The sequence below is a fragment of the Balaenoptera ricei genome, chromosome 2 (assembly GCF_028023285.1).
Source record: "Balaenoptera ricei isolate mBalRic1 chromosome 2, mBalRic1.hap2, whole genome shotgun sequence".
Classification (NCBI taxonomy): domain Eukaryota; kingdom Metazoa; phylum Chordata; class Mammalia; order Artiodactyla; family Balaenopteridae; genus Balaenoptera; species Balaenoptera ricei.
In genome coordinates this window covers 33865693-33878566 of record NC_082640.1, presented here as the reverse complement: position 1 = coordinate 33878566, position 12874 = coordinate 33865693, and the positions used below count along the sequence as shown (strand labels likewise).

At 47.1% G+C, this 12874-nt stretch overlaps 1 protein-coding gene across 8 annotated transcripts in view; it reads right to left on the bottom strand.

Annotated features, from left to right (window-relative positions):
* Positions 1-12874, bottom strand: part of ARNT2 (aryl hydrocarbon receptor nuclear translocator 2) — a 201280-nt gene that overhangs the window by 110161 nt on the left and 78245 nt on the right. The gene's annotated exons all lie outside the window — the stretch shown is intronic.

Here is a 12874-nt window from a genome sequence, read left to right as displayed (position 1 = left end):
GACCAGGAAGACCAAGCAGCTAGAAACCACAGGACAGAGTACCAGCAGGGAGAGAGGTCCACATAGCGAACCCCAGAGATCTGTAGAGGGTCCCCCTTGAATCAGTACCAGGGTACTGATCAGCACATGCATGTGAGGAGACTATCTGAGGTCAGGGAAAGCACCAACTGAAACATTAGAAAGGACAGTAAAAACTTGAACACTGAAAACACTGAAATTCTGGATACAAAAACTACCATGTCTAAGATAAAAAATTCACAGGATGGAATTAATAGCAAATTAGGTATCACAGAAGAAAGACTGGTGAACTTGGAGACATAGAAAACAACTATTTAAAGTGAAATACACAGAGATAAAAGGATTTTTAAAAAGAAAAAGAAACAAAGGTAATAAAATAAAGAGAGCATCAATGAACTGTGGAACAACTTCAGCCAGTCTAATGTACAGGTAACTGGAGTCCCTGAAACAGGAAAGAAAGATGGAGATAGAAAAAAAATATGAAGAATGAATAGCTGCTATTTTAAATAAATTTGATGAAAACTATAAACCTGAAGACCAAAGAAGCTAAATGAACCCCAAGCATAATAAACATAAGAAAACTGTACTAAGCCAAATCATAATCAAATTGTTCAGTACCAATGACAAAGAGAAAAACCTCAAAACCAGCCAGAGAAGAAAAGAGGAACAAAGATAAAGATGACAGCAGGTTTCTCATAGGGGTCAATGCAAGTGACAAGACAGTGGAGCAAAGATACTACCAGAAAAAAAAAAACGAAAAGCCAAAAAACCTGCAGACCAATATCCCTCATGAACATGGACATAAAAATTTTTAAACAAAATGTTAGCAAGTCAAATCCAACAATATGTAAAAAGTATAATACATTACATCCAAGTGGAGTTTACCCCAGGAATCCAAGATTGGCTTTACTTCTGAAAATCAAACAATGTAATTCATTGCATGCATAAACTAAAAAGGAAAAACCATACTATTACCATGATGGATGCCACAGAAGTATTTGACAAAATCCAACATCAATTTGTAATAAAAACACCCAGCAAACTTTGTGTAGAAGATAACTTAACTCAAATCTCAAGTCTATGAAAAACTGAAGCTAAGATAATACTTAATGATGAAAGACTAAATACTTTGTATGATCATAAAAAGAACAAAGATATCCACTCTCACTACTTCTATTCTACATTATATTTTACATATAAGTTCTAGACATGCAATCAGGCAAAAAAAAGAATCAATTCTACTTCTATATTCCATCTATTAGAACTTTAAATGAAAAAAATACCATTTACAAAAGCATAAAAATGCAAAATACTTAGAGATAAATCTGACAGACGTGCAAGATCTGTACCATGATAATAACAAAATAATGCTGACAGGAATTAAAGAGAAACTAAATAAATGGAGAGGTATACAGTACTTACGAGTCAGAAGACTCAATATTGTTAAGATGTTAGTTCTTCCCAAATTGATCAATAGATTTGATGCAACCTCAATCAAAATCCCATCACACTTTTTTTGTAGGATCAGACAAGATGATTCTAAAATTCATATGGGACTGCAAAGGACCTAGAAGAACCAAAATTACTCTAGAGAAGAAGAACAAAGTTGGAAGATGAACACTACCTGATTTCATGATAAAGCTGCAGTGATCAAGACACTGTGGAGCTGGTGTACAAACAGACAAAGAGGTCAACAGACCAGCATAGAGAGTCCGGAAATAGACCTACACACACAGCGATAAGCGATTTTTGACAAAGATGCAAAGGCAATTAAGTGGAGAAGGGACAGTCTTTTCAACAAGGTGCTAGAACAATTGGATATCCACATGTAAAAAAACAAAAACAAAAAACGGCTTGTCATGAGGATTATATGAGAAATATTTGTGAAGTTACTTCACAGAGCACCTCAGGTAGTATGTATATATTAGTTCCTTTCATTCTTGGATTCCAAATAAAACCATTTCTTTCCCTGCACCAGAAAATGCATAAAAATGAAAATCGGAGCATGATAACGTGCTTTCAGGGACTGCTTCCTGCACTTTGAGTAAATTCTAATGCGTAATGGTCCTCCGTGGCTGCCACTGTCCTGGCCTTTCCCCCATCACACTCCACGGCCTTATTCACCTCCCCAGACTCAACAGTACCTTCCCTGCCACAGGGCCTTTTCACATGTTGGTCCCATGGCTGGGGAAGTTCTTGACACTCCAGGCCCTACAGATTGCTAATCCCTATTCATATCCTTCAGGTCCCAACTTAACAATCATTTCCTCAGAGAGGACTTTCCTTGTGCCACTCTCCCCACTACTTCTAACATGGGAGTCGGGGTCCCCTCCTACTGTGTTTAGACTCCTCTTTTTTCCCCTTAGAACACATCACCATTTAAATTCTATATTCGTCTGATCATGTCTGCTATTTTCCCCCAGCCACGCCAAAAGCTCCATCATAGATGGTGACCATGTTTGTTTCACCCACAGCTGTATTTTCAGTTTCTAACACAGTGACGTGTGCTAAATAAATATCTGTTGGATTAAATAAAGACATGCAATTTGCCTCCCAGGAAGAGGTTTCCCCTTCATCCATGAAGACTTAGTGGTCAAGCCCTGGGAGCTGGCTTCAGTCTTGGGCCTGGCTATTGCCAGTGCTAGAAAGCTGCGACAGTGGGGAATCCAAAGACTTGCTTTGTCAGGCTGTCTAGGACAAACCTCAGCTGCTTTTGTGGGCAAGCCTGAGGATCCTCATCTCCGCCCTCGGGCTTCTTTACTTCGAGGGCTGTCGTGGCCACTGCTATTGTCCCAGCCAAATTCCCTGGATCTCTTGTACAATCTGACTGGCAGATCCCTCTTCCAGCTGCTGGAGGTGCTTCAGCTAACGGCTCACACGTGCATCTTCTCAGAGGCGTGTCCTTGGAGCCCCTTGGAAGCCACCTGGCCTAAAGTTGCCTGGGAGTTACATGCACCCCTCGAGGTCTGTGACCAATGACAGCCCTCTTCCTTTCCTCCAGGTGGGACAAACTCTGGTGCGAGCTCCCTGTGGCATCAGGCTGAAGCTGACCTCTCCTGAACCCAACCTGGCGAGGCGCCTCCTCTGACCCACACTGCCTCTCCCTCACCATTCCTCTTCGGGGGCTCTTTTAGGAGGTGCGCGCACGAACCCCCAACCAGGCGTGGTGTCTGGGGACTCCACCTGAGACCAAGGCTGCCGGCTGCAGGGAGGGGATGGCCACGAGCTTTGAGCACGCAGCACAGGCCAGGCACCGTCTTAGGTACCAGCCGTATGCCAACCCTGAGGAGGAAACCAAAGCCCAGAGAAAACCCGGCCTCTGTTCAAGGTTGCCTCTCCGGGCGAGAGTGAAACCAGGACCCAGACTCACGGCAGACTCTGTCTCCCAAGTCCATGTCCTTCACTCGCCGCCCCACGTGTGTGTGTTGCGTGCGTGTGTGCAGACTCCCAGTCCTATCAGACAGGTCAGCTGTGCTGGTTAGAACAGGGGCTGCGGTGACCAAACTGGCTGAGCACAGGGATATTATCCCAAAGCAGACAGGGCTGTCTGCCGAGGCCGTCAGCTCTGCCCCTGAGGACATTCCAGAAGGAGCCAGGCGCCCACTCCAGAGGCGTGCTCTGGAAGGAGCTGCGTGATCCAGAGAAGGGTCAGCCCGTGCGACCTCTGAGGTCCACACAACGCACAGCTCTAGTGACTCTAGGTCCCCAGAATATGAGCCTTCAACTCAAGGTTAAAGAATGACACTGTCAATCACTCATTGGAGAGTAACTTACATCATCACCAGAGAGGGGAGAACTGAAACCCACCTGTCAGATCACAGCCTGAGAAAACTGGTGGATAACAAAAGAAGAGCCAGGACATGGAAGCAACCTAAGTGTCCATCGACAGATGAATGGATAAAGAAGATGTGGCACCTATATACAATGGAATATTACTCAGCCATAAAAAGAAACGAAACTGAGTTATTTGTAGTGAAGTGGATGGACCTAGAGTCTGTCATACAGAGTGAAGTAAGTCAGAAAGAGAAAAACAAATACCGTATGCTAACACATATGTATGGAATCTAAACAAAAAACAAAAAAAATGGATCTGAAGAACCTAGGGGCAGGACAGGAATAAAGATGCAGACGTAGAAAATGGACGTGAGGACACGCGGAGGGGGAAGGGTAAGCTGGGACGAAGTGAGAGAGTGGCATGGACATATATACACTACCAAACGTAAAATAGATAGCTAGTGGGAAGCAGCCACATAGCACAGGGAGATCAGCTCGGTGCTTTGTGACCACCTAGAGGGGTGGGATAGGGAGGGTGGGAGGGAGACGCAAGAGGGAGGGGATATGGGGATATATGTATACATATAGCCGATTCACTTTGTTATAGAGCAGCAACTAACACAACAATGTAGAGCAATTATACTCCAATAAAGATGTTAAAAAAACAAAAACAAAAACAAAGGGAAAACCGAATGTAGATGTTTTCCTCAATTAGCTTCTACTGAGAAAGCAATAAACAGGAAAGATCAGTGCTATATGTGCATTTTTATTTAACCATTTGGCGTGAGTCACAACCTTTCAGAGGAAATATGTCTCTTTTTTTAGTGAAACGAAAGGAAACTATTTTAATTTTCTTGATCACGCTGGGGTTTTTGCAATCAAGTTATTTTTAACCAAAGCATTACACAATATGACCATCACGTGAGAATATTACTGAAACCGAAATCATACCAGCAGGAAGCAATGACTCCATGTGTCTTTTCAAATGTCCTAAACTAACTCCAAATAATTTCATCTGCCTAAAAACAATGCTACTTATAGATTATTTTTGTTATAGTTTCCTCTTATACATGGAAGGCAAAAAAGGTCTTTATTTCTTGAGCATCAGAATTAGGACAAAAGATACCTCATTAAGAAATCAAGACTCTTGCAAACAAGTTCTAAAAAGCTGAAGCTGCTCATTTTTCAATAGTGTTGCTACATGATTACATTTTTAACATTTTGTTTCTTTGTTATTTTGATCTTGCTGAAATCTCTTAGTGTAAAACAGATGGGGTTGTATTATTTGATTGGATTGGGTTTTATTTGGCGGGGGATACGCCAGGATACAGCAATTCTCAATCTCTAGTTCACACTGGAATCACCAGGGCTGCTCTTACAAATACAGATGCCTGGGCTTGACCGCAACATAATCAAAAACAGAGAAATGTGGTGAAGCCCTGACATTAGAATTTTTAAAACATCCAATAAAACTCTGATGTGCATCAAGCTTGAGAACCCCTGTTTCAGGGGCTGGGAATTTAAAAAACTTATTTACAAAGCAGCTGTGTTTCAAGCGCCTCTTGGATGTTCCTCAGTTCAAGAAAAGCCAGGATACAAAAATGAGCATGTAGAGAACAGATCTTTAGGAGGTGATTTTAGCGTTTCAGAGAAATGCACCAGTGGTTCTTTGATATGGTTAAATCTTGGCGTGAATTTGAAGCAAGATTTAGAGTTCTCAAGTCTAATTCACACACCTCTACAATGGGATGGAAAATGTGTATGCTGACCTATTTAAGAACTTGAACCTCAGGCTCTCCCTTTCTCAGGACAGACTCATTGCTCTTGCTAGTTGGGAAAAGACTACTTGAGGCTGTGTGCCTCTCCGTCACTTCTCTTACAGAGGTGTGCTCCATGATGAATGGAAAACCCAATCGTTCAGTGCCATTCCTGGGCAGGCCTCTTGCAGGCTTGTAAAGCTGGGCACACTTAAGTTTTGGACCCTTTCCCAACAAGCTGTTACTCCGGACAACGCAGGACAGGTCCTGAGACAAGGGGAGGCAAGGACAGGAAGAGAAAAGAGTCTGGGTCTGGCGAGGGGATGGGTGCCCTGCCCTAGCTAGCTGCAGGGCCCGACTCCAAAGGAAGCCTCAGGAAACGCAGGCACAGTGGCTGCACCAACCATCTAAGTCCTACATCTGGAAATGGATTCTGTGCCTTGAAGACGGCCAGAGACAGGCCTGAGCAGGCCAGGTCCGCGTCACAGCAGAATACATCCCAAGCTGGAGGACAAACTCCACCTCCCATCTCGGACGTGCCCTGCTTGTCCCCTGCCCTCGGCCATCCTAGCATCGCCCAGCTCCCTCTCTAGCTTCAGGCGCTGACCTGGACCCCTGCTCTCTCCCCATCTGAGCCCGCCCTCAGCCGTGGCGACCTTCCAGTGCCCTCCGCACAACACGGCCTTGGCCCCGGCTCTGGACTGTGGCTGGCTCTGCTCTGTCCGTGAAGACAGTGCAAAGTGGCAGGTCTGGCCCAAGACAGGGGGCGGTGGGCGGGACTCAGACATCACGCAGTGAATCAGGTCGCAACGAGGGCAGGCAAAGAGAGACGGAAGCCCAGGCTAGGAGCTGGAGGGAGCGTGAGAGGCAGGAACGAGATTGCCCATCCCGGTCGGGAGGGGTGACTGAATGCCAGGCCCCACCAGCTCTGAGAGGCTGCTCTGTATCCGGCCTTCGGGCAGACTTCACTCTCCTTCAGATGGATGCGGGCGAGCCTCGGCAGGTCCAGCCGGAAGGAAATGAAGAGGAGGGGAGAAGGGGCATGAAGCAGAGGAACCCGGAGAACACAGCCCTACCTCTGCTGAGGCTCAGATCTGAAGGGGCACCATGCATAGTCGGGGGAGGGGCGAGCAAAATCCACCCCACCCACTGGGCTGCAAGACCCAGTCCTGGGGTCGTGACGCTGTCGACTCACGCTGCAGGGTGACCCACAGCTATACAAAAGGAACAACACTGAGTCTCTTTGCTTCCCAGCACTGTACACTGAGCACATTCTGCATTGTAGCCAAGTTGATCATGAAAGCAGGCTGATGGGTCCAAAGGGATCCCCTGGGGTGCAAATGCATGACAGGAAGGGATGAGCCTTGTGACTTGATTCAACATGACAAGTCGGGGCCACTGAGGGGGTACCTCCAGCTCTCCCCGGTCCAACTCACTTCTGGTGGAAGAAAGCTGTCAGTGACAATCCAGGCAGCAACAAAAGGTCACCAAAGGCCCTAGATCATCAGCTTTTTAAACATAATTTGGGTAGAGATAGAACTAGGGTTAGTGGATCATCTCCCCCTGTTGGTTTTGCTGCCTAAACATCTCTTGAATCTCCGACTCCCTTCCACCTCCTGTACTGGGTTGAATAGTAGGTCCGCAGAATGCACATCTACACAGAAGTTGTGAATGTGACAATATTTGGAAATAGGGTCTTTGTAGCTATAACCAAGTTAAGATGAGGTCATACTCTATCAGGGTGGCTTCTAATTCAGTACATCTGGCATCCTCGTAAGAAGAGGGAACTTTGGACACGGAGACACACACGCCATGTGATGAGAAGGCAGAGATGGGAGTGATGTGTCTACAAGTCAAGGAACGTCAGGGATTGCTGGCCACCATCAGAAGCTGAGAGAGTCTCCCTCAGAGCCTACAGGAGGACTCGACCCTGCTGACATCTTGCTTCTGGACTTCTGACCTCCAGAACTGTGAGAGAGTAAATTCCTGTTGTTTTAAGCTGCCCAGTTTGTGGTAATTTGTGACTGCATCTCAAGGAAACTAAGACACCATCTTAACCCCTGCCTGCCATCACCGCCCCAGGATAATTCCCACACCCTCGTTACCTTGACTCCCCCCACCCAGGCTGGCTCCCACACAACATGTTCTCCACTCTGTAGCCGGAGTGAGCTTCTCACAAGCACCATGGATCCCGGAACTCCTCTGGTTGAAAACCTGCAGTGGCCTGGGTACTTACTGCTCTGGGACTGAGCATCTACTCTCCTCACCCTCCACTGTCTCCTCGGGCAACATTTAGCTCCCAGATGTCACTAAGCCTCATTCACTCACAAGAGCTCACTCCAACCTGCCCAGATGAGCCAGGTCCTATGTTATTTGTTCTCCATGCCCCCGCTGGACTTTTCCTCCTTAACACTTGTCACGGTGTGCTGTGTGTGTTACATGTGATTATTTCTTCGCTGTCTCTCTTCCCCACTAAACTTTAACCTCCAGGAGAGCCAGACTGCGTCAGTTTTGTTCATCACTATATCCCCAACACTCAGCACAAAGTGAGTTAGTACTCAGTAAATATGTGCTGGATGAATGAATGAATGAATGAATGAACCAAGAGAACAAAGAGAGAAAGAGAGTAAGCACATCTTCACCCCCCTCTCCTCCTCCTGAATGTGTGATGGATGATCTCAAGCACAGGGTGGGAAGGGCATCCTTTCATAACTGGGCAAAACTCAGAAAGGTCAAAGTCTACCCACCTTCCCTTGTCAACAGTGCCAAAATCCTAAGACACGTTTTATAGGGGTAAGAAGAGAAATAAAGCAAGCAAGACAGATAGTTTGGAAAACCACTGATCCACATCAGTGTTTAAATATAATTTTCAGTTATTTAAAAGTGAATGAAATCTCCACAGTTCTCAAACACAACCATTAATACTATCCCGTATGTCCTGTCGTGCATGCTTCAACGCAGTCCTGTAGGGGGCATATTATTGTCTGCATCTACAGGTGAGGAAACTTAGCCCGGGGAGATTAAGTCATTCACCCAAAATAAAGGGCCATGAACCGAACTGTCACCAGGTCCATCTGACTCCAAGCGCGGGGATGCTTCCACGACCCCCAGCAGTCTCCCCTCGGCCCCCGTGCCCACCCCATCTCACCCCTCAGCCGCCCTGGTGAGCACACACGCAGGCTGGGGTGAGCTCTCTCTGCTCTCCCTGCTGGCAGGGAAGCTGGCCGTCCAGCCACAATCTGCAATGTGTGTGAAAACGATGCCCAGCTCCTTTATCCGCGGTGACACCAGAGTGATAATGAACCCAGCAACCCAAGCTGGAAATCTGTCCAGATTCATGAAATATCTTTCAACATAAAATATGTGAGAAAAACACAAACAGTTCAGCAGCAACAACATGCTATGTATGTAGCAAAGCAAAACAAGGCAAGTTGTATAAATATTTAACAATGAGAAAGAACTGAACTGGCGCCAGAGAAACATCTGGGATAACAGATCTAAGTAGGTTGCGGTTTCTAGTGGAAAAGTCACTAGGAAGACATGAAACTAACCAGCCCGTGATTCTCCGATTGCACTCCCACGTGCATTTACCAAGCACCTCTGGCGACCCAACTCTAAACGCTGTTTCCGGTGGCCTAAGTGTTTACTACACAACTGGGCAATTTCTAAGGAGCCTGAATCAAATAAACATGCTTTGCTTGCCACTAAAACACTTTATTTCTATTTCAAACAGCAGAAACCCAATAACAGTGTTAATAGTTGACTCAGATAAAATAAGGATTTTTTTTAGGGGGTGGGCCACATTTATCTACGTTACCTAATATGGCAAGAAAGGGACTGATGAATGCGTTTAGGAGTTGAGAGTCTGGCATTAGTCCAAAGACTAAGTGTGGCTATTCCAAAGAAAATAAGCCATAGATTTGCAAGTATGGTTTTCATGAAGTTACCTTCATGACTGACATTTGGAAACAGACTATATTTTTCCAGAGCTGATACCACAGGGGTGGACTTCATGGGACCCCTGGGGGACCAGTTATTGGCCTGACATTCTTCCCGGAAGGACCCAACTGCGTGGCTGAGTCCAACACAATTTCGTCCTCGCCCTCCTTTGCAAAGTGTTAAGAAGGAGGCCCAGCTGCCTTGGGTGAGTGAGGCTGAATGCTGACTACCGTCCGCTCTTTTCCCAGGCGGGCCTGCTGTCCTCTGTGGCGTCACGCGTAACTGGTTTGCTTCTGCTCCAGACCGGGTCCGCGAGGGCGCGGTGTGAGCCCACCCTCAGCTCCTTGCTCTCCCCGTCTTCTGCAGGGGAGGATGCCAACTGCCGACCCCGCAAACCTCCTCCCGACCCTGGCGGAGAGGCTGTCGCGTGTGGACTGCAGAGCGAGGTCCCAGGGCTGCAGGCTGCTCTGTGCGCGCCCGTGCCCCTGCCTGGCCAGCGAGTGCCCTGGGCGTCAAGCCTCCAAGGGCTGCTCCTCCAACTGCTCTCCCCAAAGGCCTGGCCTCGGGCCCGAGAGCTGGGCAAATCCAAGCCGGGCAGCAGAGGTTGCTGGGGGCCAATCCCACCACTTCCTTCTGGTCCCAGCAGTCGAAGGATGTCCCCGACCCCAGCAGCTGCAAGACCCCAACCCCAACTTGCTAAATTCTTTAGTTCAGGGCTTCTCAATCTAGAATGTGCATATAAATCCCTTGGGGATCTCATTAAAATGTAGCTCCTGAGTCAGCAGGCCCAGGGGGCCTGTGATTTCTAAGATGCTCCTAGGAGATGCAGGTGCAGCCCGGGTTCATAGCCACTAAAGTGGTAAAGACGTGCTATAAGAATGTAAGAGAGTTTGTTAGAGTTATTAATAGTTCACTGTTAGGGTTGAGTGAGAAAATAAAAGCAAAGCGTGCGATGGGTCCCACAGGCGTCCCCTCTCGCGGACGAGCAGGGAGACCGCACAGCAGATGCCGCATCTTTAACCTCTCCCAGAAACAGCGTGATGACAGGTCAGCCGGCAGAGCTGGCTGAGCACGGCTTCCTGGTGAGCTGCTATCTGTGCCCGGACCACGGCCCGGCCAAATCCTGTGATCCAAGGCTGGAAGTATCTCTGGACTTCAGCGAAGCTCTCGGGGAGATAGGCAAGCTTAATCACAGCTGATTGGGACATGTGAATCATGCACAGGAGCTTTCCGGCCAAAGGCCTCAGGGACCGACCTGGCTGGGGCTCTCCCCAAATTATCACAAATAATTTGGAACAATTGAGAAATGGGGGTCCATTCATTCAACAACAGCTGGAAACTCCTGTCGGTGATTGGGAAGGAGAGGCTGCATCCCAAATGACCTTTCTATGGCCATGCAAAACAGGTATTTGTTGAATGAATGAATAAATGTTTTTTTAAAAAGTAGTGACTGGATAAAGAAAGAGGGGGAAAGAGGAAAGAAGGAAGGAAAAGAAAGGAAGAAAGAGAGGGAGGAAGGAAGGAAGGAAGGAAGGGAGGGAGGGAGGAAGGGAGGAAGAAAGAAAGGAAGGAAGAGAGGAAAGTAAAAAGAAAAAAAGCCACGAAAGAGCACAAGGAACTTTCTGGAGGTGAAGGATGCCAAGGCCACCATCCAGTGTCCACTCCAGGGACATTTCTGTCCAAATGTGGTTCACTCTGCCCCTTTAAACACTGCCAGACACATTAAGACTTCCCACAGACAGAAGTGTCCACCCAACTCTGGTGAGCCCGCTAGCTAAACCCTTGACCCAGAGCCTGACCTGCCCTTGACCATCACTTCCCCCACCAACTGCCCCAGCTGGGTCTCCTGACTGGTTTCAAAAAGCCACATCCTGTGTTCAAACACTGAAGTCTGGAAAAAGACAGCTCTTTCCACAGAAGGTGATTTCAGCTGTCAAACCAACACTTCCTGGCTGCTTTATTTCCCTTTCACATCTCTCCCAGATATTTAACTTTACAAGGTGTGTTCCCAAGGATTTCTACAGGGAATTCTCTAATTCACCCCAGGCTGGGGGATGGCAGAGCACATGTTTCTTTGCGTCTGTTTCAGCACCGTTGTTTTACAAGTACGGTCACGTGTCACCATTTCAAGAGACACGGAGATAAGCACAATGTAGACTCTGTCCTCACACCTTAATCCTTTATCTTCTCCCTCCTTTTCATGTATTGTTGATAACCAACACTGAGAAAATGACTATTATCGTTCAGAAACAGTGGTACTGCTGTCACTTTTGACAACATCTGATTCAGTCTTATCATAGGTGTTATGGACTGGACTGTGTCCCCGTCAAATTGATATCTTGAAATCTTAGCCCCTCAGAACCTCAGAATGTGACTGTATTTGGACACAGGGCCTTTAAGGAGGTGAATCAAGTCATATAAAGTCAAAAGAGTACGGTCCTAATCCAATAGGTCTGGTGTCCCTATAAGAAGAAAGAGGGAGTGGGACTTCCCTGGTGGCGCAGTGGTTAAGAACCCACCTGCCAACTCAGGGGACACAGGTTCGAGCCCTGGTCCAGGAAGATCCCACATGTCACGGAGCAACTAAGCCTGTGCACCACAACTACTGAGCCTGCGCTCTACAGCCTGCAAGCCACAACTACTGAGCCCACGCGCCTAGACCCCGTGCTCCGCAACAAGAGAAGCCACCGCAATGAGAAGCCTGCGCACCACAACGAACAGCTGTCCCTGCCTGCCACAACTAGAGAAAGCCCGCACGCAGCAACAAAGACCCAACGCAGCCAAAAATAAATAAATAAAGAGGGAGAGACACCAGGGATGTGTGGACACAGAGGAAAGTCCATGTGAGCACAGAGTGAGAAGACGGCCGTCTACAGGCCTGGGAGAGAAGTCTCACCAGAAACCAAACCTGTCAACACCTTGATCTTGGACTTTCAGCCTCCAAAACTGTGAGAAAATAAATGTCAGCTGTTTATGCCACTCAGTCTGTGCTATTTTGTTATGGCAGCCCTAGCAGACTACTACAATGAGCAAAGCACTGCCTCATTTGCTCACCAGGCTTCTGCTGAATGCCTACTGCATGCCAAGCACTGAGTAAGGCTCTGCAGGCAGACACAGAAGTGAATGAGAATCCAGCAGCTCTCAGTGTGGCAGGAAGAACACCACTGCACAAACAGATCTATCATAAAGTGGAATGCAAGTATTATGGTATAAGTCAGCTCTACTATAACACTTGCTTTGAAAATGCAAATCTGTTCCAATGCCATTGATACACTGGGGGACAATTTGAGCAGAATGTGAATTTTGTGTTTGCTTATGCATGATTTCATCTGCAAGAAATACTAGATGAACACAGAAAACTGCACCCAGCTGAACTGAGTCACATA